This window comes from Globicephala melas, chromosome 6 (genome assembly GCF_963455315.2).
Source record: "Globicephala melas chromosome 6, mGloMel1.2, whole genome shotgun sequence".
NCBI classification, from domain to species: Eukaryota; Metazoa; Chordata; class Mammalia; order Artiodactyla; family Delphinidae; genus Globicephala; species Globicephala melas.
The window spans coordinates 112,674,672-112,680,856 of record NC_083319.1 but is presented as its reverse complement, the minus strand read 5'-3'; positions in this window follow the sequence as shown (position 1 = coordinate 112,680,856).

Genomic DNA, 6,185 nt, shown 5'->3' with positions numbered 1-6,185 from the left:
ATCACCAACATACTTTAAAACAGATATTTTTGTTGGTGATGGTGCTGGTGGACTTTTGAAGGAAAATTCTCTGTATGAAAACGGGAATTGACAAGTAAAATCAGTGAAATGTTTAAGATCGCATAGTTGAAGGCTCTCAGACCCAATAAAATGCTAAAATTGAAAAGGATGCTAATCACAGTACAGACTGAGAAAACACACGCTGCAAAAATAGTAGCTACCAAACGAATATGTTTTTTAGAGCTAAAAGTCACTGGGATTACTATTTAGGGTTAGACTGTTAGTGAAACATGGATTAATAAAAGACAATGAAAATGGAATCAGAATTCCTCTGTATTCCTTAAGAGTGATTGATTCTAGGATTCAGCTAACTTTAAGCTCCTGATCCAAGATAAGATTTTAAAAGGAATATTTATTTCCAATCTTTTTAATGCTTTCAAGACAATAGATGTCACATCTGGCCTCTGGAATAAACACCTCTTTCTGCATTTGTTATGAGAGCTGCTGCAAATAAAAGACAAGACTGGATGCACTTGGAATTCCAGGTCCTCGGGTGAAACCAGACTCGTACTGAAGCAGTATGAGGCTCTGGATGTGGGAACCATTAACACTACCAATCAGGAATGCGCCCCTGACAAGGCACTGCCCACCCCTGGAGGGTAGCACTGGCATTGATAAGGCCCAGAGCCCCTAGGGCATTCAGGTTCCTAGCCTGTCCTGGCAGAAAGGACTTCTTGTAGGGACTGTTGGTCGTGAGGGACCTAATTAGGGAAACCCAGGTGATTGTGTTAAACCCAGAGGACAGGGAGAGGTGGGAGGGGTCCATTTTTGTCTAAGTTGCCAGATCAAAAGTCAGAGGCAGCTTCAGACAGAGCTGGTCCCAGGTGGTTGCTACACTGATGGACTGCAGATGAGCTGTCGAATTCATCTCTTTTTTTTTTTTTTGCGGTACGCCGGCTTCTCACTGTTGTGGCCTCTCCCGTTGCAGAGCACAGGCTCCAGATGCGCAGGCTCAGCGGCCATGGCTCACGGGCCCAGCCGCTCCGCGGCGTGTGGGATCTTCCCGGACCGGGGCACGAACCTGTGTCCCCTGCATCGGCAGGCGGACTCCCAACCACTGCGCCACCACGGAAGCCCCCTCATCTTTTTTTTAATGTAAAATCCTTGATGCAATCCACTTCAGTTTGTTGTTGTTGTTGTTGTGTGTGTGTGTTTTGTTTTGTTTTTGGCTGCGCTGGGTCTTCGTTGCTGCGTGTGGGCTTTCTCTAGTTACGGTGAGCAGGGGCTACTCTTGGTTGTGGTGCGTGGGCTTCTCATTGCAGTGGCTTCTCTTGTTGCGGAGCACGGGCTCCAGGCACACGGACTCAGTAGTTGGGGCGCACGGGCTTAGTTGCCCCGCGGCATGTGGGATCTTCCCAGACCAGGGCTCGAACCTGTGTCCCCTGCATTGGCAGGTGGATTCTTAACCGCTGGACCACCAGGGAAGTCCTTGAGTTAATCTTTGATACTGCATGCTGACCCTGTCTGTGACCACTGGACCCTGGCAAACTACCAAATGAACAGTGACTAAACTCAGCCTGGTCTGACCCTGTGACCACTGCACCCTGGCAGACTACCAACTGAACAGTGACTGAACTCTGCCTCGTCTGTCCAGCTATGCTTATTCCAGATCAGTAGCCCCGGGACCATTTATCCTTTAGTTAGCACTAGGAGGATGATCCAAACGCCTCTTTAAAAGGCTTCACAGATGCCTGAGCCTTCACATTTACACTGGATTACAGGTCCAGCTGATGCACCAATCCACTTTTTTTCTACTACAATTTCATGGAATCTAGCTCCAAGTACCAAGTGGCACATCATGGGCTCTCAATAAATATTAATTGACTGGCAGATCTCCATTAGCAAACAGCCATGACCACCATTGAACAGTTACCCTTTCTTCCATCTGTTTAGTCATTTACTCATTCGAAACATTTATTCAGTGCCGGTTATGGATCAGAACTGTGTTAGGCACTGGAAAAGCCAAGACGATGCAGGCGGTGTGTTCCAGGAGCTCACAGGCCACTGACGAGTCCTGGAGACATGGAAAATCCTGTATCCACGTAAAGAGGTAGAAGCATCAGGTCGTCTTTATCACACTCCAGTCTTCCAGATGTCTTGCTCCAGATCAGCCTCCTTCAAAGAACTGCTCTAATCATTTTATTCTTAGAGGATCACAGAGTTGATCAGACCTAGAATTCTGAGCAAGTAGTGTTATTACCAGGAAATGACAAATGACACAGCAGCAAAGGGCAGTATTGATTAGTACTTGATTAGGGGACCAAGCTCAGCTGAAACAAGGACTTCACCTGGTGATGCTCTGGGGGTGGGGTAGGCAGTAGCCAAGACCAAGAATGAGGCAAACAGCCAAGGAGACAGGAGATGGGAGCTCGGGGAGCAGTTACTGGAAGGATGCAACCAAATTCTGCTGAGTAATATCTGTCTTGGATGAGGTCATTCTCCTTACCCTCCAATTTTATTTTTTAATTTCTGAATATAAAGTTGTAATATACATTAATTTTAGAAAGTCTGAAGAGTATGGAAAAATACAGAAATGATCATATCCCACCACCTAGAAGGAGCCTCAGCTAAACATTTAGTATAGTCAGTACTTCCTTATTTGTTTCTTTTTTTAAATAATTGAGATAATACTGCTCTTAAAATTTTATAACTTGCTCTAAAAAAATAAAGCTTCATAAAAAACATGAATACTTCATAAATATTTCAATGGCTACACAGATATGCCATTGGACAAATGTTTAATAAGATAATGAACTTTTCTCTTAGTAATAAGTTTTCACTATTTTTCCTAACGTTTTGTTGCTATGCATAACTCTACGTTCAACATCTTACATTTTGGAAGGTTACCTTAATGTGGATCCTCAGAAGGATCGCTAGATCCCAAGACGTGAAAAACTTAGAGTCATAACACATACTGCAAATTGCTTTCTAAATAAAGCAGTTTGAAATTAGAGCAAAAAACGTTTTGTCATTTAGAAGTAGTGTGTCAGAGTGCTCTTTTCAAAACAGCATTGGGAATTCTCGTTAAAAATAATCTTTGCTGGGCTTCCCTGGTGGCGCCGCGGTTGGGAGTCCGCCTGCCGATGCAGGGGACGTGGGTTCGTGCCCCGGTCCGGGAAGATCCCACATGCCGCGGAGCGGCTGGGCCCGTGAGCCATGGCCGCTGAGCCTCCGCGTCTGGAGCCTGTGCTCCGCAACGGGAGAGGCCACAACAGTGAGAGGCCCGTGTACCGCAAAACAAAAACAAACAAACAAAAATTTCGCTAATTGTTTTGTATTTCTTTTGAAGTTAAACAGCAAAGATGCTAGCTATTGACTAAAAGTTTGTGCTTTTTTTTAAACATAAATTTATTTATTTTTGGCTGTGTTGGGTCTTCGTTACTGCACGCGGGCTTTCTCTAGTTGTGGTGAGCAGGGGCTACTCTTGGTTACGGTGTGCAGGCTTCTCACTGCAGTGGCTTCTCTTGTTGCGGAGCATAGGCTCTAGGCGCACAGGCTTCAGTAGCTGTGGCACACGGGCTCAGCAGTTGTGGCGCACGGGCTTAGTTGCTCCGCGGCATGTGGGATCTTCCCGGACCAGGGCTCGAACCCGTGTCCCCTGCACTGGCAGGCGGATTCTTAACCACTGCTCCACCAGGGAAGCCCTCTCACCTTTTCTTAGCGTGAGTTTGTACTAGGAGGGAGGCGGTGGTCCAGCCAGGGACTATTTCCCAGTCCACCCTGCATCCCAGTGTGTCCAGTGACGCAGTGTTACTGATGCACTGTGGGCAGGAGAGATGCGTGTCACGTCCAGGCCAGGTTTTCTCAGGAAGCATGTGTGCCTTCTCCACTTACTGTTCCCCTTCTGGGTGGCTGAAGAGGGCCCTGTGGCCCCAGGGGATGGCAGAGCCACAAGGTAGAAGAACCTGGATGCCTCAGTCATCATGGGAGGAAAGCCACTGCCAGCTAAGCACAGCTGAATTGACTGGACTGTTTCATGAGCAAGAAATAAATGTTTATTACATTAACTCATGGAAACGTTGGTAGTCACTTGTTACAGTAGCTAGCTTTATCCTCCCCAACATAGGTATCCACATAAAAGACGATCACACAGAGAGGACACCAAGTGCTCCTTTTCTTTCATTTTAACTGTAGAAGCCATATATATGTGTCACAATGAACATGAAAAATGCATTACCTAAAAATTAGGAATGGAATTGATGTCTCACACAACCACACTTTCAACCATTCATCTATCCATCCAGGCCATCATTTAACAAATATTAGGGGTCACTCATGTGTAAGACACTGAGAATTGGTTTCTGTGATTTCCTAAGTACATCCAGATGACCCCCAAATGACCTAGGCGCTGGGTACCATCCTACTTAGAGCCGGGGGCAGTCCACCCCACACAGACTTATCAGGAGCACTTCCGTTAGGGAAGGAGGTGAGATTTCGAGGTTGTGCAGCTCACACACGTTTAGGGAGTGTGGACAGCCACTGCCCCCAAGGACAGTTTTGGGGAAGAGGGTCCACAGACTGGATTGAACCAGGAACGTATTGGTTATCAGGGTGATCCATGGACGCTCTGAGACCAGAGAGAAGAGAAAGCATCCTTGGGAAGAGCCAAGATGGGGGGATATGAAAAGTCAGGCGGGAAGTGGTCTTTGCGTTCTGCCACGGATGCGTGAGCAGACCCTCCGGTGCTTCTCGGCAGGCAGGACAGCGAGGGCCCTTTCTGTTCCTTGATGAGGAGTGGCGTTCAACAGGTCAAGTTCAGAACAGTATTTTTTTTCCTGTTACTACTTTCTGGTTTTGAGCTGTATCTTGGATAAACCGAGGCCCGCTGTCTTGGTTTGTTTTGCCTTTACCCCCTCAGCAAGTTCATGTCCTTCTGGTATGTCATCAACTCAAAAGTCTCAGTCCAAAGTCTCCTCTAAATACCATCGAAAGCAGATGTGGGGGAGACTCCAGTTCCTCTCCAGCTGTGAATCTCTGGTTCCAAACCACAGTGGTGAGGCAGGCATAGTACAGACATAGGAAAGACAGAGCGCCCAGCACCTCCAAAATGCAACAGGGCAAGGGTGGGTCACACCTCAAGGTTCAGGGATAACCTTGGGCTCAGTGTTCTGGCCTCTGGCCCATCTCACGAGGTTCTGCCTTCCAGACACAGGGATTCTGGAGCCCGCCTTTGCAGGGCTCTACAGGGCCTGCCCCGGGGACTTTGCTGGGTGGGAGCCCAGGCATGCGGCTCTCTCCACGGGAACTCACCACACCACAGCTGAGTCCACTGGCTCCCCTCTGCTGTCCTGCTGGTGTGGCCCTAGCGGGGGCTCTCAGCAGCAGCCCCACTCCCCCCTCGGTTCTCTGCCTGGACCTGAGGCTCTTGGAGGCATCCTTTGAAGTCTGGGAGGAGGCAGCTATGTCCCCATAGCTTTGCTCCACCAGGGGGGCGATGGAGTGCAGGGGGTGGGGCAGAGACCCTCCTTGGAAATCGGTGGACCCCAGGCCCTTGCTCTCAGGGCCTGTGATGGGAGGGGCAGGCCTGATTCTCACAATAATTGATCAACAATTCCATCTTTGGCATGTCTCTCCCCTTGCTTTTTTTTTTTTTGCGGTACGCGGGCCTCTCACTGTTGTGGCCTCTCCCGTTGCGGAGCACAGGCTCCGGACGCGCAGGCTCAGTGGCCATGGCTCACAGGCCCAGGCGCTCCGCAGCATGTGGGATCTTCCCGGACCGGGGCACGAACCCGTGTCCCCTGCATCGGCAGGCGGACTCTCAACCACTGCGCCACCAGGGAAGCCCTCTCCTTGCATTTTATTATAAGCAGTCAAGAGGCATCGGGCAATTTCTCTGACACTTTGAAATTTTCTCAGCCAAATATCCAGTTTCACCCCTCGAAAGCCGTACCTTCCACAAAAGCCTCCGAGGTGAGCATAATTCCTCTAAGCTCGTTGCTACTTTGTAACAAGGTTGGCCTCTCCTCCATCCCTCAGTCATCTGTTTGTCATTTCTATCTGTGATCTCATCAGAATGGGCTTCCTTGTCCACATTCCCACCAAAACTCTGTTCAGGATTCCTTATTCTCTAAAAAACTGAGGCCTTCTCTAGAAGTCTATTCTTTTCTTTCTGGTCTCTGACCAGA